Genomic DNA, 23,117 nt, shown 5'->3' with positions numbered 1-23,117 from the left:
GAAAGTTCTTTAGTGGAAGTTTAAATTCCCATGAGCCTGACTTGACTGGTCCTCAGATTTGAGCCAGGGCCCCCTTTCCTCTCCTCTTGAAGGCAGGGTTTACCACCTCCTTATTAGGAGCAAGGAGACCTGAGCACCCATGGGTGCTCTTAAAGGGACAGTTTGGAGCTATGAGCTCAATTCTTAATGCCTGCATTATAATATCTTAAAATGTCATGTAAGAAATCTAATGAAATGCTTTTTTTTCTCAATGGAAATAATAAATAAATAGTTGCTTCCACAGGAGATCAAATCTGAAATAATGTTTTTACTGAATGATTTACAGATTCTGGTGAAGAAAACAAACCTTTTACATCAGCAGAAAATACAAAACAATTAGATTCAGTTCAGTTAGACTTTGTGGCCAACCTTTCATTACGTTTGCACATTTAAATTATGATGAGGTCACCGTAAGTACACCGCTGACTACACCAGAAAGAGAAGAGCAATCTTTATTGGATTATATTATGAGGAACATTAAGAACCCTCAAGGCACAATGGATGTTAGTCATGAAACCATGTTTTCCGTTCAACTCCCTCTAATGTAAAATGCAGAAAGTGCATTATGTCATCAGTAATTCCAACTATTTTTTTTTTTTTTTTTCAGTTATGAGTCAGACCTGGGGCAAATATTTTTTCAGAAAACACTTGTGTTTGTTGTAATCTGCTTGGATTATTGTTTGGCGTGAAGGGCGGGGGTGAGCAAACAAAGAGGGCCAGCAAGCTTGAACAAACCTAGAGACAGGATTTAAAAATCACGTTACTACGCTCACCCACCAGTCTGCTGTTTGAACTGTGCAGACGGGGTCCACTCCACACATGTTTCAAACCTCAGACACGTTTGGATGCTGCTGAAACAGTGTCAGGAGAGTTTTGGATAGAATTAGACGTGAAACCAAGAATCGTTAAAGATACCCTGCAGGCCCATTTAACACATGTGACCATACTAAACGTGACCTGTTTAACAAACAACAAGCGGATCCCACGCTGTGCCGAGAGTTACTGTATGTACATTAATATGCAAATAGAGACGACTCATGCTGCGACCACCACTACCGCTGCTACACTTAGCTCTTAATGTACATAATTACTACACAGCACGACAAGCTGATTCTTATCGTTTGTTTCATGTGTGCAGCCAGAAGTCATTTGGATTGCAAATGGAATGACTGAAGCACGGAAAGTAATGTTATGGTCATCGTGCATCGAGATGACGGGACAACGGCAGAACTTTGAATGTCTAAAAGCATCGTGATGGTATTTTTAGACTTTCAAGAAGCGCCTGTGGGGTTCACAGGTTTGGTACAACATTTCATCCACGAGATCTCACAGACGTAACAGTACAACAAAGTATTTCTACCAAAATGAGTGAAGGGATTGAAAACAGCCCTCCTTCAGGTGACTTCACATATCAGTCTGTACATACATTAGTCTGTACAGTGAAAGTGAAACGCATCTTTGATCTGGCAGAGGTTAGAGAGATGTGGACACACACGTATGTCTGATGTGGACACACACGTATGTCTGACCTCATGCATCCAAAATCCAAACATCTTTCATGTCATCAGCTTTCATTTCCAAAGTGGACTGCAACTGTTTTCCAGGAAGCTCAGTGTTTCATGGCAGGGTCACGGCTGGATGGGTCAACATGGAAAGCTGGGGGGTCATGGTAGATTCTTCCTCCCTGCAGAGGGAAGACAGAGGAAGTAGGCTGCTATTCCTGGACTACACATGCACACACACACACACACACACACACACACACAGTCACGTACCGATGTAACTGCTAACCTATTCCTTCATGCACAGTGTACGGAGTGAGTGACAGACTGAAGGGACACGCTGCTGTCATGTCACCTCATCTCAAAAATGACCACAGTGTACATGTACAGTATGTGTGCGTGCGTGGGTGCATGTGTGAGCACACGTGTCACAAGTTGAAAGAGTATCAGGTTTACAGCATTGCTCGCTGTCAGTCCTTGATGTGCACCATGGAATTCCCAGTATGTCCGAAAGGAAGGATATGTACTGTGTGTGTGTGTTTGAGCAGGTGAAGTAATGTAGAACCAATCCACAGCTTGCACAGCTGTCTGTGACACTGGAAGTCACAGGTGTGTGATATCAGAGACTCATTGCGAAGCCTTGAAGCACAGAGGCAGAAAAATTATCATTCAGTTCAGTTTAAAATACGAGCCTCAAGGGGCAACTCAATGCAAATGAGCCTGCAGACAGAAGTAAGACAATTCATTTAAACACATAAAAACAATCTAAAATACAAACCTTTGTGCAGGCGTCATTTCCCCTTTAGTAACTAAAGACTAAGGTTGATGCTCTTCTGCCAAAAACTCATATATGAATGTCTGTATATTCTGTGTTGCCCTTTGAGATGCCATTGGCAGACTATCCACTCAAGATAAAGTGTGTCTCGCTTCATTCATGATTGGATAAAAGAACTGTTGTTGACTCAAATCTGTTCTGTCAAATAGGCTGAATTATATCATCTGTGTGTTATTATGTCAGACTTCATTTTAGCATCATGTGTGATTCAAGCAGGCTGCCTCTCTTCACACTGGAGCATTTTTAGACGTCACAACGTCATATTTATTGGGATTTTCATGAGCGTTGTATTCGATATATTTCATTTGTTACTTGTAGTAAATTGATGAAAAATGTGAACAATGAAAGGGATGAAAAACCGTTGAAATGACCGATATGAAAGGAATGTGTTTTAGATTCCCTGCATGTAAAACAAATAGAAGCAAGTTTGGCTTTATTCCAGAAGAAGAAGGACTTGTGAATACAACAAGAACAAGAAATGGACATTTTACTTTGTGTACAGAACAATTAAGTTGCACTTTTGCACTTTTGCAATAATGTGCCTCTGTGGTGATGGATATTGTATCAAATACCGGATTTGAAATGAAATATGGATCCAAATCCTGTAAATTCCCCTCTCATGTGGAAATGCTTTGTGCTCACACTGCTCACAGGTCATTTGTGTAGAGAGCTCAGCCCCCAGTGAAACATCTGATCCACACAAAAACTCCCGAATCTCTTCTCCTTCATCCTCTTTTCAGTTGGTAAACTAGAAAACTGCGCATCACAGCCAACATCTGGGCAGAGCGGGACAGACAGAGCCAGCTGACCAAATGATGACTTCTTGATTGCAACATCGTCTCACAAAATCAACATAAATACAGATTACAGACAACAGCAGCAGTGTGTGTTCAGCTCAGCTGGCATCACAGAGAAAGTTGGAGGCTAAAGGTTGTTTTACTTTGCTGGCACAGAGCCGAACGAACCGACTGACATCACTGCAGAACGCAGTGAAGATTTGGCCGTTTGGGAAAATTCCAGTTTTGTCTCATTTTCAAGCCTGATTGAGAGGCTGAAACACAGAGAAAGTAGATAAATTACTGACACTACAAACAACTTTGGGCCATAAAAAGACAAGAATGTTTTTTTAAATTTTACCATTGCTTCTCTACTGTAGTTGAACCTCATCTGACCACCCCTGCCCACCTTTTTCTTTCATCCTGGCAGCTGTGAGGGCATGCCCAGGCAGTGCATTCACCAGGCAGCCGCTTGACCTTTGTGTAGTGCATGTGCAAGAGGGCAGGCGTTATTTCTTCTGCTCACACAGTGTCATCGTGGATAAACCTCCCAAATCTCAGTCTGAGGAAGAGTCATCACAGCCATACTTAAGCAAATACATGACGCTGACAAACTCCACCAGCGAAACCGACGGTTTTACTTGTGAGCTATGCAAACTGAGACTAAACACACTCTGTACTGCAAAGACGTCAAACCCAAATCTCAGGACACGCACAGAGGCGAGTGTATTAGCATTACCTTTGCTAGCCAAGTAGACCATTGATAGATGTAGTTTTAATGTGTTTCAGACTCACCTCATTTCAGAAGCTGCATTGAGTTTCAGCAGCAAAGACACATTTTTCGAAGCCAAACACTACAGAAGCAAAGGAGGTTTCACGTTTAGTTAAAAGAGGTAAGAGTGGCTCATATGTATATGAGTTCATGTGAAGGCTGCGTCTTTCCAGTCATTTTCATTCCACTTCACTCCCCTCTCCTCTCACTTCACGATTTCCCTCTTAAACCTCACCGGGCATGTGTGTGAGAGTGTTAATTAACTTCCTGTCCAATATCCTGATCTAATTAATGGAGGGAATTTCTTTCCTCCTCTCCTCTTGCCAACTTCCTCCGTCACCACAGCCCATTGCAGGATGAGGCAAACAGCCGCTGTGCTCCCAACCAGAGTTCAAACTTGGGTCATGAGCTCAAAACACGACCTCTGCAGCACACTCTGCTGCTGTCTAGCCAGCCGGTCTGAATCAGGGCATATTAGATCTGGAGTGGATCTGCTGGCAAAGATTATCAATGATGAATCCCACAGGATCAATGGCAGAGAACCTTTGCTTTTGACTGAAGCATTATTATGTGAGTTTCTTCAAAAGAAGAAGTCTGTGACACTTTATTTTGAAATGAAAGGTCGGCTGTGCAGCATTTAAGATAAGATATTCACTGATCCCACGCTGGGGAAATTACATTGTAAAAAAACAAATGCATAATAAAAGAGGAATACAAGATAGAATCAAAATCATGTTAAAAAACAGAAATAATGCATTGGAGTGATCTGTTGGCAGACATGGAATATAATTTACATTAGTACTTCGGATGAATTCTGTCTACAGAGGGAGCGGTTCTCTTCCACGGAGTTCACCATGTTTCTACAGCAGCCCAGAGTGGACAAACCAATCACTGGCTGCACAAAGCAACTTGGTAAGGGATGGATGAGGTAAGGGGTTAAAAATCTGCAGCCTCGCTAAATCCTACACGCTGGTTCATTTAAACAAATCGGATGTATTGTGACAGTTTTAATGTATTCATTTTTATTGACCTCTTGTTCCTCTGGAGGTGGATGTACTTACTGTAATTCTTCTGAAGATTCAGACATTTTTGGCGCCCACGCGCTGTCAATCACTTGCACTCATTCTGTTAAGTAGTAATATCTGGTCTTATGACATAGTAGATGGAAGTTTTTGTTTGGTGGACCCTCATTAATCTCCGTACATTACATCCATTACATACATAAATACATTTTGTACAATCCACCTGTTTGTAGCACTGTCAGCTTTTTACATTCACAGAGGCTGGCTACTGTTAAATGGCTTGTCCATGATCATAAACTGTACATGTAACAGCAACCCAAAACATCTTTACTCGCTTTAAGTCTATTTTCCTCTTATTTACACAGTGGTTGTGAAATGGCTGTCTATTCCATTGTAGTGCTAGAGGAGTGAAGTTGGGGCAGTAATAGTATCAGCAGTGGATTGTCCAAATTCAGGCTTTGAATGCTGCTGCTACAGACGTTCAGACTGCAGCGCTTTTGTGCTAAAATTCAACATCTTCCAGATAAAGAAATACATGTATTGACTTCATTCTTGAAACGAATCTGAAACAGCATTTAGATGATTACAAAACGCTACACATTTCTCACTGAAAGCCAGACTAATGAAATTCTTTGCCGATTAGCAGCTGCAAAACGCAGACACCCCCTCCGATTCACTGTTTGGCGACACACACAGTGAACAGGCGCTGTCTGAGATACACTTGGCCTTTACTGTGAAAGGGTAATAAATTAAGTGGATGATGAAATGAACAGTTGGGCAAAGAAAATACACTTTCATTCTGCATTGTCTAGACTCGCAGCTGTTGTGAAGCCGAAACTTTGTGATCTTATCAGCAAAGGACGCCGCTGACCTATTTATCTGACCACAAGACATCAATAATTACACATCTGTCCATGAATAATGAATAATAATAATGAATTTATGTTGCAAAATTATGGAAGCGAAAGTTGGGTAAACTTAGATCAAAGATATTTTTCTTAATCAATCCCATAGGGGTCTTCTTGTGATGGTGAGAGATCCCAAAAACTCTGATCTGAGCATGTGCATCACCAAGTTTATGAGCCCTTTCAAAAGTAAAGTGAGTAGTAAGCTTTGGAATCCACCGGCTGATGTGGCCACTGGAAAAATTAGTTGAAGTAAACAATAGAACGGCTACAATGGAACCAAGAATAGGAAAGTACAAGGATACAACTGCAAGTCTGAGTAATATGTGGTGGTGTTTCCCTCCCTGGTCTTGATTTAGATTTTACAGGCTCTCATTTCATTTTTGGCCCTCATATTGTATTTGAACTGGTGTTAATCAAGCACTAAGTGTGGTCCGGAAAAACATGGCTGCCTGTTGGCATTGTTGTGGCTCTGTGAATCACTTCGCAGTTTCTTTCTCAAAGAATGCTTTGATGGGATGGAAAGCGAATGAGGACTGAGCACTGAGTCAAGGGAGGGCGAGGGGGAGGAAAAGGGGGAGGATGCTGAGAGGAGAGGAAAGGGGAGGGAGGGAGGGAGGGCAGAATCACGGCTGCATTGTTGTGTGTTTTCCCACCGTCATCAGCAGAGGAAGTGGAACGGAGCAGCTAAATATACAAACGGCACAATGAGGCAGCGAGCGCGGGGCAGCTGTGGAACACGGCTGTCACCAGGTTCAGGGGTGTGAAACGCTCAGGACCGCCTTTTATTTGCACAGGAAGAGCCGAACGAGGGCACACGCTGCACACCCAGACAGTCGAACACACACCTCAGAGCATCACCGTCCATCAGGGTCGGGATGAGCACATCGACAGCTGTGCAGGATTTAGCCCATTAACTTCAAGTCGCATAGACGTAACTGCCCACCTCTGGTGGACTCAGGCTGTCTGAAGGCCGGGGCTGGAAACATTCAGAGGGCACCAGCCTGCAGAAAGATGTGATGCATTTATGGTGAAACAGTTCTAAACCCTTTTCTAGCATGCAGGGAAGCCGATATGGCGCTGCATCACATTTGATCACCATCTTGCACGCTCCCAAGAACGCGTTTTCTCCAACACGTCCTCATACCTGAATAACTGAATAAGGTCCATTTTCAGGTTTCCAAATTAAGCAAAGTTGCTCACAGTGATCACTGAATTTGCTTTCACAGCATTCATGCAGAGTACAGCATCCAAACTGCTGCTGTGGATGAATTACTAACAGAAACAACGAATAGCTGCTGAGTCCAGATAATTGTAATAATAATAACAATAATACTGTACTTGTATGGCACCTTTCATACAGGAATTGCAAAAGAGCACACAGTAGAGGCAGGTGTTAATATTTAATGAAAGCTGAATTGAAAGCACTGAAGTGTTTTACTTTGAAAAGCATCTGTCTAAATTCATGTGGTCTGAATTGCTTATAAGAGATTAAAGATTTATGATGCTGTTTCACATTGGAGATTTGACAGCTCCACAATTGCACTTTTGAATTCAATTAAAGACACGACTCAGCAAAAACTGTCGGTGAAAAGATGCCCTGCAGCCTGGAACAGCAGGAAAAGTCTAGACTTCATGTACCTAAGCTAATAGACGTGACGTAGCACTTGTATGTTTTGTGTGTGTGTGTGTGTGTTTGTGTGTGTGTGTGTGTGTGTGTGTGTGTGTGTGTGTGTGTCCGGTTTCCCCTCGTCCAGGTCATGTGGGAACTGGACCTCTTGGTCAAGGGAAAAAACAGGAAGACATGCAGCAGACATTTTTTCCTCATTACAGCGGATGCACTTGTTATGTTGTTATGACTTTATATGGACCTGTACGGTAGCATGACTGGATTAGTGATAAGCACATGACAGCGTGACTGGGCGACACCATCTTCATCTTTATTGACATGCATGTGTGACTTGTAAAGGACGCTTTTATCCACAGCACCTGACCTCCAGCACGGGGGGCTGAGCACCATCATCATCACTTCTATCATCATCCGTTTCATGCACATCCTCCTTCATCTCCTTTTACTGTACTCTTCTCTGTCTGAATCTCTCCTTATCTTCTTCGTCTGTGTCACTTGCAGCAGCATATTGAAACATTTATATATTCCCACCATTATTTTCCAATCTGTCCATACTGTTGCCACTGTTTTGGCCTAATGTTCTCCATGAAATCATATGAGGTCAGTTGGATCTTATGACAACTTATCAAATGTCCCCTCCTTTTGTCCCTCCCTGCCCCTTGTGACAAGCCACACACTCTGTTTCTGAAGCTGCCCAGTGGCCACTTTATTTCTTCACTACTGATGTTGATGACACTGTGCTGGTCCTTGCGCAACAACTGTATGTTTATTTTCTGTCAAATGTGCTTTTTCTTCCAGGCTTCTGAGAAGAAAAAAAAAAGGTGAACATCCAGCAGCACTCACACCAGTGATCCTGCAGGTATGTGGTGGGTTTAGCTCACTGCAGATCAAAAGGTCCCAGTTCAGATCTGGGTGCCCCTTGAGTTCCTTTCTTATTAAAAAGTCTGTTTTGCTGGTCAGGAAGAGACAGCTTTGATAGCCACATTCAAAGGGGAGTCTTGAACTGTGCTGGCTGGAGCAGCTTAGCCTCCAGCTCTGTGGATTACCCAAAAAACAAAACTGAATACACAGACTGCATGTAGGGCTCCCAGTGAGGCGATGAACCGTCATGTGAAACTGTCTATCCACAGTCTACCTTTAGAGCATCAAACACAGAACTCAATTCAGACTTAAGTTTGCCTTTAGATAGACTCGCTCAGCTTGGATTGGACTTATTTAGAAGGACAGACTGTCTTTTACCACGAGACTGTCTGAAATGTTGGATTTTAATCACTGAGTAGAAGCTTTTGCTAAAGGAGGAAAAAACACCTGCTTGCACACAATTACACTGATCAACTGCTCTTAAAACACTTGCAAAGCTGTCTGTTAGGTGAGTTATCTTCCATATGAGGGAGTGTAGCTGAACGAGAGTGATCAGATTGTGCGTGCATGATGAGATGAATAGAAATGAATGTACTAAACATGCAGAGAAGTGGCTTCAGCTGCAAAAATGCTTTGAGCAGGTGACAGACCTCAATCATGTGACTGATGCTTTTGATTAGAGGGAGAAGAGGACTGCGTCTGTTTCAGCGTCAGTCAGCTCAGTGCTTCAGTGTGTTTGCTGATGGTTAAATGAGCTGTGAAGCCGTTTGTCAGAATGCGTGCTGGCCAGGCCTTTATCAGGGTGTATAGCTCAGTGGTAGAGCATTTGACTGCAGATCAAGAGGTCCCCAGTTCAAATCTGGGTGCCCCCTGCACTGAAAGTGAGACTTCATTTTCAATTCAAACACATTTCTTTCATTGGTCTCATGATGTGTAAACAAGTCCCCCATTTAAACAATCTGGAGTGCCAAACGTTTAATACTCAAAAGACCGATCACCAGTAGTGGGTCACTTCAACTAGTTACACAGAAGTAGAAGTACTGCGTTTTATTAATTTGTGTTTCTTTAAATCCACAGAGGTGTCACACAGTGCCTGAATGCTGAGATCATGGTTCTGCTTCCTGAACAATAGAAAAGGTATTGAATCACTCCAGCATTGAAGGGGGCACCCAGATTTGAACTGGGGACCTCTTGATCTGCAGTCAAATGCTCTACCACTGAGCTATACCCCCACATGCCTGCTGATGCTTTGAATGGACATCCACCTCTGTGCCCAGAGCATATTTGCATCATCTGAATAAGTAAAGAAAACATTCCAGCCCTGAACATGATTGTCACCACGAGAGTTCAGGACTCTCATGTCTCAAGACTGTTGGAAGAAAGAAAAAAGAGAGACTGACAGCAAATATCTGTGTGAACAAGAGAGACGTTTGACTTTTGACCTCCTTTCATGTCTCATAACATCTGACATGAAGGACCAGACACATGTTAGGAAGACAGCAACTCCCACGGCCACCCAGATATGCAAACAGAGGCCTGAACAGGAACATGCATAAAACACCAATAAGAAGTGAGTGTACAGTGCCGAGTGCATCTTTCATGAGCTCAACTGATACTTAAATACTCCGAGAGAGAGACAACAGCAGCGTATAATGCATGAAGAGCTGCAGGGGAAACTCTGTGCTGTGTCAAACTGCTTAAAGGGCAAGTGTGGGAGTGACAGTCTGGTGTTAATACTCATGAGTCTGGTTAATGAGGTGAAGGTGGATGCTCGCTGTTGTTACAGACGGTTAGAGAAACAGAGACAGTGATGAAGCACAGACATTTCCCCTGAGTTTTAAACCCAATTAACAAGAGGTTGCAGCAAAGTATGATGCTGGAATGATGATAAGATTCAATGCAATGCAGAGGGATATGCAGCAATTCAATGCAACATGGAGCAATCTAATGCTGTCATATGTGATATGATTTGACACACTGCAATGCAGTACAACGCATTAAGAAGCCATATGGTGTGTTGTGAGACTGTGTGAGTTGCAAATACTGTAAATGAAGTACGCCATGACACATGATACATTATGATAAAACATGAAATAACACAACAGCAATACGTACGTTTATTTTGAGTGTGAAATCAAAAAATGTCTCAGTACATTTTAAGACAGCTACAGGGGGACGGCACCAATGTAAAATATATAAAACTAAAATATACGTTCGAATAAGAAGTAGGACTTAACAGAAAAGGCTTGTAAGGAACAAAAACAACAGAGCGAGGTTGAGATTATATAATTAAACAAACAGGTTTCTGGTCTTCATGTTAAGGAATCTAAATGGTTTGCCTCACTGATCGGTTGTGGTCAAGTACAGTAAGAAAAACACTCCACCACCACCAGAGTGCCTATTAATCTTTGGACTCATGAGATCCTCTGTGAGAAATCCTGTGATCTATCCTGTGATCTGAGTGTATGTGGGCCAAGATCTAAGGAGTTTACTTTTCCAAGGAGGGTTGACCCCTCGGGCAGCAGGACTTGGTTGAAAATTGAAAACGTTTCACTCTATTTAACTTCTGTGGGGTCGTTATCAAAGTCATTGATAGCACTGGGGCCGGGAACACTGTGTCTTCCTGGCTGTGCTGATAGTGTGCCAACAAATACCCAGGCACCAGGGAATTTTGCATTTTGGACATTGTCCTGACGTTGTTGGATGAGCTTCGTGAATGTGAAGGAAGGATACTGTAATGATTTTTTTTTAAAGTAAGAGAAGAGTCAAAGTTGATACCCAGATATTTAGTTGAGGATTGGGGCATTGACGAATACTTTTTAGGCCCAGTGATCGTGATTTCTGTTTTGTCGTTGTTTATGTGGAGGACGTTTTCTGACAACCAAGATGTAACTGTACAAGATAAACTATATGACATAATGTAATGTGACAGTGACATAAACTTAATATGATAAGACATAGTGAAATTCAATACAGTGAAACGGGTCACATTTGGGTGCAGTGGGGTATGATGGAATATAATGCTGTATAATGCAATATCATGCGATATGATGCAGTACAATTCAGTACAGTTCCATTTAAAACACAGCACTATAACACCTTACTGTCACTGCACTGACACAGACCTGCTTCTGGTTACAGCCTGCTGCAACAGGTGTATGCAGTACGTCAGCGTGTGTGTTATTACCATGAAAACAAACAGTGTTTGGCTCTGCTTGGTTATGCTGAAACATGGCCGTGTCATATTTCCAAGCAGTTTTTAATGCCTGCATTTCTCCCTCTTCTCCTCGCCTCTTAAAGTGCTGGTGGCTCGGTTCACAGGTGTGGCACTGTTATCGCACACACATGCACACACACACTTTGATCTGAGGGGTGGTGCGTTCAATTGGTGGGATTTTCCCCTTGTATTGCTGCAGGAGGGTCCCCTTCCTCTACCTTCCAAAAAAGAAAAAATCCTCTATTTCTTCATCCTCCAAGTCTTCTGAAGCTTCACTGGGGTTGCCCTTTGGGGTTGGAAGTCTTGCACACTCCTGTTCCTCACTCCCTTTTTTCTTCCTCTTCCTCCTCTTCCAGCCATGCTCAATCCTCCCGTTGTTTCTCTGCCTGTGATCCTTTCACAGCCAGGCCACCATGCGTTTTCCATAGGTCTCCCATAAGGCCTTGGTGTCATACATCAAACAGCGCCTTCATGCACTTTGATAACATGTTCACTGTGTTTCTGACAAGAGCTTATTCGAAGAAGAAGATTGCCAAGTGTGAATGAGGGTCCCTGTCTTTTTCCTCCATCTTTCAAGTGACCTATTAAGAGCAAAAAGGAAAAAGAATAAAGTAATTATTGAGACTTTCATTGGCGTGTGGGGCAACGTTAGCCTACCTCGTCTGCAAATTAGAGCAGTGAAGCTTTGGCAGGATTTTCCGTTGTAAAAACAAATGATGGCCTTGAAACGGGGAAGCACCTCCTTCACCCAGGCCCTCCACCTCACTGCTCCCCTCAGGGGGAATGTTTAAAATCTCTGCTCTGGTTCCACACTCACTAAAATGAGCATCGGAGGATGCACAAGACATCAGCAACGTTAGATTCAGGGAAATAAAGGCGCCTTTTGAAGTTTTGCACACTCCAGCTGCACTGGCTTTTTCAAGTTAATTGCATGTAAGAAAAGCACAAATAGAATCCAGTTTTCAAGGGCGCAGTTTTTCTTTTAGATCTTGTTAAACTGGGTGACAGAACAAAGATGCGTTTGTGCAAAGACGCACATAGGAAATTGAGCCCCATATTTGAGATCCTGTAGAACACCATACCAACCTTTTGCGCAAGAAATCAGGGTTAAGTTAAGGTGACAGGGTTGTGGTTAGCGCGACTGTTGTGGAACTGAAATGTCACTGGTGCAATCCCTGCAGCAGCCATGTAGCTGTCCTACTGTACATCCATCTGAAAAAGAGTTTCTTTCCTCGCCTTGTTTTTCACACAAACTGCAGGCTCAGAGATCTGAAATAACTTGAAACTTTCCTGCACCTGTGTTTCCCACCCCTACGGCTCCAGCAGTTAACCTTTAGAGATGAACGACGTTCAGTGAGGCGCGACCACAGCTCTTTCCAGCTGGGGTTTACTTTTCCCGACGCGAGGGCAAACAGACAAAAACGAACACGGACCCAGATTCTTAATTCTGGAACAAAACAAGTGTCACAGAAAGGGCTCAAGCTGGAGTGAATGATGAACACACACACACACACACACACACACACACACACACGTACGCACACAAGCAGACGCAAATGCATATATCACACATCCTCGAAGGGAAGCCACTTCCCCAAACTTACCATCTGGGGAAGTTTTGGTGGTTTTTCTGTGCAAATTTGCACAGTTGTGGCTTTTACAGAGCTGCTAAAAAAACTGTCTGTATGGACATGGAGCAGAGGAAATGCGTCAGCAGAGGAGGAATACTAACCTCTCAGGACAAACTCATCCATTCACATGTAGACTTCAGAATATTGGGTCTGTGTGTGAGGGTGTGTGTGACCCCGTGTAGTCAGGGTCATTGTCTTAACCAGTTTGAATGTAGTTCAGACTGGGAAAACAGGTGAACACGGAAAAGCTGCCAAAGCAGGTTTTCTCCCAAACATGGTGCTTTTATAGAAGAATGAAGGGAGACCTGAGACATGACTCAGTTAAGACTTGACTCTCTGATGACTTGTTTTGAGACTTGAAAACCAAAACATTTCAGTATTGGGGCGGTAAACTCCCAGAACAGTAATGAATACCTGTAAAACAGCAACAGGCCAGCCTTACATATCCAATTATTAGACCATTTTTTTCACTGAATAGACGTGATCTGAGCGATGTAACAGCTCTGTTTGCAGCTTTGAAAGAACTGTTCAAATATCATTTGAGACGTGAAGGACCTGCATATTGATTCACTGTGCATGTGTGCACTTGTGGCTTGACTTGGACATGACCTAAGTGATTTGATAATGGAGTTGTACTTGTGTTAAATGACTTGAGATTTGACTTGGACTCAACCCAGAAGAGCTAAATACAGGTCTGCTGTGTGTCTATCCAGGATCCTGGATTAGGGCTATTTTATAATTCCAAATTCTCTATTACTGTCTTCAACTGAAATTAGACTGATTTTGTCTTATTGTCATTCTACAAATTACTGCTGTCCAAATGGTGCAGAGGAGGCTACAATCTAACAAAATTACATATTTAGATTTAAAAAAAAAAAAAACCCAAAGCAATGTACAGACATTCATGGTCCTGTATCTCCAAAATATGTACCGAGCTTGGTTTCAATGCGTTTTTAAAATGGGTTTTGAAATGGTTTAATCAACGATGGTGGCACACAAAAAAATGTATATCACCAAAGTTTTCATGATTCCTGGAAACAAAGGGGAGATAAAAAAAAAAAAATGGGTCAGAACTGGAAGGCAGGTGAGGGGGTTAATAAAAGATGCAACAGGGGAGACAGAGGGATGGAGGAAGGAAAGGGAGAAATAATGAGAGAGAGTCTGAAGGAGAAAATGACTGCGAGGTAAAACTATTTCTGGCATGCACCTTCACTTAAAGTCTAACCAGTCAACACACACACACGCGCGCGCGCACACACACACACACACAGAGCGACAACCTAACCCATTTCTACAGTACGTGATAAGGTAATGGGGCATTGGGTTTCTACTCTTTCTCCACAAACACTATCAGATTAAGGGGACTTCCTGCTTTCTCTCCCCTCCCTGCTCCCTTCATTCCTTGATATTAATACCTATAGTGCATGCTGCTTCATGTGTGTGTACTCATGCCAGAAACCATGCACTTGATAAATGTCAATCCAGCAGAAGGGTGTGTCTGTGTGTGTCTGTGTATTTCTATGGCTGCCTTTGTTTATTTCTCTTTTTCCTCTGCTATTTGCTGCACAGTTTATCTGACATTTGAAATTTTGGACATTAGCTTAAGAAGGCCTCTATGGTGTATAATGTTATGATTGCATAGCTGTTAAAGGGGGAAGCTTTGCTGTATGAGGTTTCACATGGTGTCTTATAATCACATGTACAGGTAGTTAAACAGCTGGGGGGCTGATACTGTTAACCTTTGCGCTTTGCTATTAGGCCCATTTGTGATTAGCATACTCTGTGACTCCATAGGGACAAGTTACTCTGTGCTTTGAGTCAAAATTTCTCACAGTCTGCTTATTTTACAATTACAATTAGTTATTTGGCAGACGCTTTTATCCAAAGCGACGTACATAAGAATTCACGCACCGATGGCACAGCATCAGTTCAGTAAGGACACTTCGGCATATGGACTGCCGAGGCCAGGGATCGAACCGCCAACCCCCTGATTGGCAGCAGATGTTGAAATAAGGTGTACAAAAAGTAACATGCAGTGAGAGTTAGTGCTAACGTTAGCAAGCTTGGCTAACTAGCCTCCACTTTCCAACTGAAATACTGTAGAAACATATAACATAATGTGCTCCCAGATGTTGAGTGTGTTAAGGAGACGGTCTTAAATTCACTTCAACTTTAATGTTGTGTTTTCTGTTTGAATGAGTCTGTGTGTGTGTCTGTGTGTGTGTGTGTGTGTGTGTGTGTGTGTGTGTGTGTGTGTGTTTGTTTGATGCTGGATGTTGGATTGACTTCCACCCCCTCACCCGTTGCTGTCACATCCACTGTCCTCACTGTTTCCTGTTTACACTAGACCACTTCCTCTGAACATCAGTAACACACCAAACAGCCGCATACCTGTCTTCTCCCTCTCCAGATAAGTCCATAAACAAAACCAGAGGTGGAAGAATAAAGTGACGCTGCCCTCCTTTCTGCTCTTTTGTCCCTCTGAAGGAATTGATCAATGGTGGAGAGTAATAGCAGGAAGCTGAAAGTTGAAGCGGCTCAAATGGTCAAATTTTCTTTCATCTCTGTTCCTTTCAAGATGGTTTTCAGTGTAACACATAAACACACGCATGCACACTCTCTCACACACACACACACAGTGAAACACCATTATAGGAGATCTCTAATGTCCCGCCATGCAGGTGTGTGCTAATCTTCTTAATCCAATAATAATGGCAACCCTGATCTTCATACGATCCTATTGAGATCAATGGAGCAGCTGTCGTGCTTGTGTATGGATTAACAGACAGGTACACACGAGTATACAGTACACACACACACAAGGTAATAATACTGTATCTGTACCAGCTTTTTTGTCCCCATTGTCAAGTCATTTGGGTTGTCTTATTTGATTGAGCTGTAGAAACATCTGGATTGAATGGACAATTAATCACTTTTTACCTTAAGCAGGTTTGGACAGGGTTTTTTTTTCCCTCATTCTATCCCTCTTCCATTTTCTGGACTGTTTTTGTCTGCAGGGTTGGATTGTTCTCTCAGCCATTGCTTGGTCAGTCAGCTAACATTAGCATTGTCGTTTTTAGCATGTTATCATGCTGATATGAGCGTTTAGCTGAATGTACTGCTCTGCCAAAGTACAGCCTCACAGAACTGCTTTTAGTCGACTCTCAGTGGATCAGTGGATTATTTGAAGTGAACTTTCACTACTGGAGACTGTGATGTTTTAACTATTTTTTACTGCTCAAATGATAATTACAGTTAATACAAATTCTTAGGCTTTGGCCATCATTTCCATTAGTGAGAGCAGACAGGTTGTAAATGAGCCGACAGTTTAGCCATAAAAACTGACAGGCAGACAGTGACGTATCGGAGAGATGAACCCTGAACTCAGCCTGCTAACTCAGGATGGATGTTTACAGCAGACAGCAGGTCTCAGCAGTAAGTCGACTATATTGCTTTCCAGTCAAAAACTCAAAACTCAAGAGCTCGCCTGGATCTCACCTTTTCTCACCTGGATCTTAATGGAATAAAAATAGAGCTCCTGTGGATCACCTTTGGTGGTCTCAAGGTGTAATAATAACTCAGTTAAAAGCATAACAACATTAGCAAGGTGATACAATAAAAGGGAATCTTAGTAATCATGGCTGCTCTTTCCCCAAAGCTTTCAGTGTCACGGCAACTATCTGACAAACACATATATCTTGCAACAATATTTTCATTAGGATAATAATGAAAATGTCCATTTTTCCCTAATGAGTCCTCTCATATTACACACACACACACACACACTCATACAGACACTAGTGTTTAATGGCCCATTGTAGTTTATGGAAAAGACTATTTCACCATAACAGATGGGGGGACTTTACAGCACTGAGACAATGGAAGAAAAGGAGGGATTCAAAGTCACTGACATCACTAACTAAACCCCTGAGAAGTGTATGAACGTGTGAAAGAAGGAGAAGAGGGGGAGGGAGAGAGGAACACCGGGAAAGAGATGGTAAAAAAGAATGACATCATAAGTCTAGCGGGATAATTTTATAATTCCCTTAATTGGATTATGGAGGTTGCGGTTAAGAAACATGACTGGTTTTACAATTATGGGATGAGGGAGGATGGAATAACTGAGGAAAGAGGAGAAGGTGAGGGAAAGGGTAAAGAAAGAGAGAAGGAGCCAGGAGAAAGTAGGACTAGGGAAGGGAACGAGGAAAGAAGAAGAGGGCAGGAAAAGGAAGGATTGATGATTAAAAGAAGGGAAAGGTCAAGACAAGGGAATCAAGACTAAGGCAAAGACGTGAAACGGAGAATTACGGATGGAAAGACACGAGAAGCAAGTAATTAAAAGGAGGGATGGCAGGAGGACAGCCTGTGAAGGATAGGAGGTAGCTGCAGAGGGAAGGAGGAAAAGATGAGGTGGAGAGCGAGAGGAGGACGGATGACATTAAGGACAATGGCAAAGGAGGGACAGGAGAGGAAAAGGAAAAACTGAGGGAAACACGAAAGCTGGGATGAGAAAGAAGGATGGAAAGATGACAGAAAGAAGGAAAGCAGGAAAGAGAAAAGGGGGAAATCCAATCTCTTCATGAAACCTCAGTTAGGAAAGTGACACCGCAGTACTTTCATCAATAGTTTGGTGTGTAACTGTGCGCATGCAGCTCTGTAGCTGCATGCCTGATGTGACGTGTGTGTGTGTCTGGTCGCAGCCCAAGGCCATGACTGAGTGAGTGACTAATTGCGCCGTCTGCTCGCCGTAACACACACACACACACACACACACGCACACTCACCGAGATTACACAATCACTATCAGGATAATCTCCTTGGCCCAGTATTTTTTTTTTCCCCTAAAGGATGAATATCGACACGTCTAGATTATTTTCTCGTCTGGAAATCCTTCACTCACCTAATCCTTGACCTCTTCTTACATTACACCATCCATCCCTCCACGCTCCTTTCCCATGGTCACCAAGCACAGAATAACTAATCCCACACTTCTTGGAAAGTTCCCATTTCTCCTACCATCAGTGAGCTTGAATCCAAATTACATTACAAAACAGTTTGGTCATTTTTACTGATTTAAGACTTGTCCACACTCACATGACGTTGGATATTATGCAAAAGGTGGGCCACGCCATCTTGTCGGCTCACTAGGGGACCGCAAAGTTTACACTACATTCACCATTGCACCAAATGCTCTCTGAGGAGAACTCAACCAATAGCAATCTTGTCTCAACAGCATTGACCTCCAAGGACAAATTTGAGGAAGCCACCTTTAAGCAAATGCTGTTTCTTTTACTTCTTCTACAGTGAAATTAATATTGCATATAAAAGCCAAATGCTGTGGTTCGCAGTCGATCACTCGCTCAGCCCTCATTCATTTTACAACCGTAAACTAAGGCTAAACTGGCCTGCCTGCAGTCCCGACTTGTCACCGAGCTGAAATCATACATCGAGTAAGGATGGGAGAACATTGCCGAATGTGCCACTGCACAACCTGTTAGAGAAATGAAAACCATTGACCACTGACCTTTACAACATAGATACATCTGCAGATAGATGCATCATCCTCAATATCTCTATCAAAACCAAACCAAAATGGGTGCTTAGTGATAGACAAAGAGGATTACGAAAGAAAGAAGATCAGGATTGTTCTTTAATCTGCAGTAGTGTTGAAACTGGTATATGTTGAAATTACCTTCTCTTGTTGTGGTCTTATAGTATACAGTATAATATTCTAATGTACTTTGATGTAGCCTGCTTCTGTTTGCTGTTGCAACAGCGTAATTCCTTTATGGGGATTCTTAGCGATTCATCTCACCTCTAAACCTCTAATGTCATGAATAAAGGCTTTAAAACAAGTTTCATGTAGTTTGTTGTGGTGGCCAAAGTCCCCGCTGTTTGATGTTGAGCAAGACTCTTACTGTCATTCCTCACATAAACACAGATATGGGAAAAAAAGGTGATATCCGCTTCAGCCCTGAAAGAACAGCGTGATGTGTGGCACACACACACGTACACACACAAAGGGTACTCACGTCTGGACCATAGCCTTCAGGTGAACGTTAACCCCTTCCTCCCCACCTGCTTCCTCCATCCTCCATGGCTGTTTCTCTGATTGGCTTCATCAATAACAACTATTAAATATAACTCTCTCTCCCATTAGTCTTATGCACTATGAGGACACTTTCTATGAACACACACATAATACACACTAGGCAGATTCTACAGTTTCTTGACAACTGTTGCCCTGAACTGTGTTTGTAGATTTGGAGATGATAAAACAGGCTCAGACATATACAGAGAATCCTCAGCTGACATTTATCATATTGTCTTTTATGTCAGTGATGTTTATGATCGCTGGCAGCATTTTCACCTGTGTGTACATATGTGTGTGTGTGTGTGTGTGTGTGTGTGTGTGTGTGTGTGTGTGTGTGTGTGAGCGAGTGTGTGTGCGCTGAGGTGTACCGGATGAAAATGGAGTGTCAGCCACAGTTCAAGTAGCACTGCAACACAGAGCAACAAGTGAAAATCAAAACATGGACAGGTGGACCCACACAGTGGAGAGTTTACTGTGGAAGAGTTAGCGCAGACAAACACAAACTGAAAGGGAACGCAGATGAGGCCGATATGAAGAGGTGACAGACAGGGCAGGAAAGGAGAGTTAGCCTCTGTAAACCTGAGGTATTTTCATTGATCCTGACCGTGGATGTAAAGCAGGAGTCAAATAGCATGTTTGAATGGTCTTTACTGTGATTAACCACCGTCTTTTCAGACAAATAAAGGTCTATTTTTTTTGCCTGATATCAGACAAACAGCTCGGTGGAGTGGGAGGATTCAAAGGTCCGGACTCAGGTAGTATCTGTTTTACTACTGTCTGCTCCTGATAACACACAGAAGTGACAACAATGCAGCCTATATCCATGAGGCCCAGCTGATCCATGCCAAAGAAGTTAAAAGGTAGTAAAACAGTTTTTATAAGCACTCAGGTCAGTCATTCCTGGCACACAGAGGTGTCTCTGGAAGCAAATTGTTACCATTATAATTTATCATTAAAGTGATAAATCATTAAGTTGAGGTAATGATGTAATAATCCTCTAAGTACAGTAAATTCCCGTTAATGTGATAAGGATTGCATACGTTTGCCATTTAATCAATTTACAAAATACACCAAAGATCCTGTAAAAATGAAGCATCAAAGTAAGAGTCCAGGATTTTATTTCAGACTACTTACCAATAGTGTCCTATAGTAAACTAGTATCTTTCTGTGCCTCAGTTGCAAAGAGAACTAGGCCTTTATTTGAAACAGATTTATATTAGATACAGGTCTTTATTTGTAATGTCTACATTCTGTTTCAGTCGCTTATTATTTCCAGTTCTTTTGTTCAGTGTTAAGGTACTGTCAAAAACACCTGACACCTCTTGCACAGATGTTTTGCATCTATTGCTTAAAATTTGTCTGCTGCTGCACTGACACTTAAATTTCTCTCAGGGTGAATAAAGTACCTAACTCGCTACCTGCCTGCCTACCTGCCTGCCTTCCTACGAGCCTTCCAGTAGCTCAAGAGGCATAATCCCTCTGTTTCCTGTTTCTGGCTTTTAATTTGAAACATCAACAGGAAATACTGAGTTTCCTTATTAGGGAACATCCTTTATTTGAATGAATGAATGAATGTGGGCTATGCTGTTGCATTGGAGCTGGTGGCTCTTTTTTGAGGCACAAATGACTTCCCTTGCAACATGTCTTGACTGACTATAGACTTGATTTGAAAGTGCTCCTCACCATGAACAATAAGAGAGTGAACAATGAACAATAGTGAAGCCTTGTGAACTGCCAATGCAGTTTTTACAACTTTTGCTAACAGTGTAATTTATTACAGTGTTTGCCTGCCAGCCTCAGGTGCCTGGTGCTGAAACAGAACACAACCAGCTGTTTCCATGGGTTTCACTGTGACATTGGTCATTGCAAATGAATCCATGAAGAGCAGTTTGTTGTCCACGAGAGAAACTTGAGTAAAAGCTGAGTGACACAAAATAAAAGGATGAAAGTTAAAAGAGGGGTCAAGGAAAAGAAAGGCAGTAATATCGTTGTGGCTGCAGAAAAACATGCGTCTGATGTCTGCAGGTCATGGAAAAATCAAACTCTCGCCGAGGTCGTGACCCAGGCAAACATGAATGACTGAAGCTTGCTTCACACTCTACATCTGGCAGATTTGTTCTCGTAAATCTGTTCCCCTCACACACTCAGACACACTCACTCAAACACACTCAGACGCTCGCGCTCTCTCACACACTCCCTCCATCCATCGCGGCCTTTCATGTATCAATGGCTCCATTGATAGGCTTGCGTGAGTCTCTCTGGGTGGATCCTGCTTTTGGTGTTTAGCCCTCCATTAGACATCCTGACCCTTAGTTTCCACACACGTACACATGGGCAAATAGTCGTGCATGGATACAAAAATATTAATAAATCAATCAGCGTAAATAAATAAATTGTATTTTCCCTATGTGGCCATTTTAGCAATTTCGCTGATGTGAGGTTAATTTCTGATCATAATATTCCAGATGTTGTGCACTAGTAACAACCAATGGAGACATTATGTTCAAGTGAAGCACTGTTTTCCAGCACAGACTGTATTATTTTTCCAAATCTTATGTTTGGGAAGCTTATGCGATGGCAAGCTATCTAAATGCATGGCACTGTGATCTTGTTATGTAAAATGTGTTTGCACCGCATTATATGTGTCAGCCTTGGAAAAAATGTTGTTGCCTTTAGAAGAATGGCTCAGTTTCTCAGTGTAAAATGTATGAGTTGCACATGGAGGGATACGGATTATAAGATACAGTGTTTTGCACTAGTGCACAGTAGAAAATATGTAACACAGTAAAAGTAACTTATAAGCACAGTAAAAAAATGTAATATTGCACAGGATATTTGCACTGATGTCATGGAATCAGTAGATGTTAAACATAGGTAGTTAATATTATCCTGAATGTGACTTAGCTCTTTCAGTTGGCAGTGTTATAAATAGGATATAGGATAAAAAAGGAGAATGTTGAAATAATTTTCCAGGAAATTTTACTTTTTCTCTCATTTTCCATGTGTTTTCTATTACTGGAAAATTGGATAGGAACCCTGTAGGCATATAGAAATGATTGTCACAATCACTCTTAATGGAATAATAATAGTATATAATCAATTGCTGAGAAAAAACATTCAGCAAAAATAGGTTTTAAGATGATGATGTTTCCTGACCTGGTGGAAGAATGTCACAGAAGAGCCACTATAGCAAAAACACACTCACCATTAGTTATTAACCAGGACCTGGAGCAGCTAAAAGTGAACGATCTTTGAAGACAGTCAGCAATATTTTAACTAAAAGACACTGGCAGCCATGGACAGTTCACTCTTCTTGCTAAATACGTTAATTAAATAAGTTAATTAGTCTTTATATTGAGTTTGTTTATTAGATGCTGCCTACATGCAGATGAAAATGCTGCTGCTGTATTGTACTGTTCAGACAGGAGGCAGGCAGCGCTCCAGACATGAGCTCACAGGGAGACTCCCTTTGGTGTGGTGGAGGGGGTGAGGTGTGAAGGTTTGTGGTGTCTGCAGCACCCAGGTGGGGATGCACGCTTGAAATGTGTACAGCATCATACCTGCACACAAATGCTGAGAAGCAAAGCCACATTTATGCATGCACACACTTGCACACGTGTATTCATCCTTAAAAATACTTAATGAGCCCAAATAACTCGCGCGCGCACACACACAAAGGAACAGTGTGTGATAGATTGAGAGGCAGACATGTCACTGGAAGGTTGACAGTTCAAATCCAAGCTTATGCAAGTGGAGCAGAGAGGTGAATGATGGGTAACCACCGCTTGCTCAAAGACCCAAGCCATGAAGCAAGGCACCAAATCCTGCAGCTG

General features: G+C 42.3%; 1 protein-coding gene and 2 non-coding genes across 3 annotated transcripts in view; 2 read left to right on the top strand and 1 right to left on the bottom strand.

Annotated features, from left to right (window-relative positions):
* The first annotated feature begins 8,308 nt into the window (after positions 1-8,308).
* The window catches only part of sun2 (Sad1 and UNC84 domain containing 2), a 39,216-nt gene continuing 24,407 nt past the window's right edge, over positions 8,309-23,117 (top strand). The window contains exon 1 of the mRNA XM_076728244.1: positions 8,309-8,340. The gene's annotated coding sequence lies outside the window, so the exon portion shown is untranslated. The remainder of the gene's footprint in view (positions 8,341-23,117) is intronic.
* trnac-gca (transfer RNA cysteine (anticodon GCA)) lies at positions 9,143-9,214 on the top strand. The gene has a single exon. It is a non-coding gene; the product is annotated as a tRNA-Cys (tRNA).
* On the bottom strand, positions 9,503-9,574 carry trnac-gca (transfer RNA cysteine (anticodon GCA)). Its single transcript has one exon. It is a non-coding gene; the product is annotated as a tRNA-Cys (tRNA).

This window comes from Chaetodon auriga, chromosome 4, assembly GCF_051107435.1.
Source record: "Chaetodon auriga isolate fChaAug3 chromosome 4, fChaAug3.hap1, whole genome shotgun sequence".
Classification (NCBI taxonomy): Eukaryota; Metazoa; Chordata; class Actinopteri; order Chaetodontiformes; family Chaetodontidae; genus Chaetodon; species Chaetodon auriga.
This window is presented reverse-complemented; position numbering and strand designations above follow the sequence as displayed.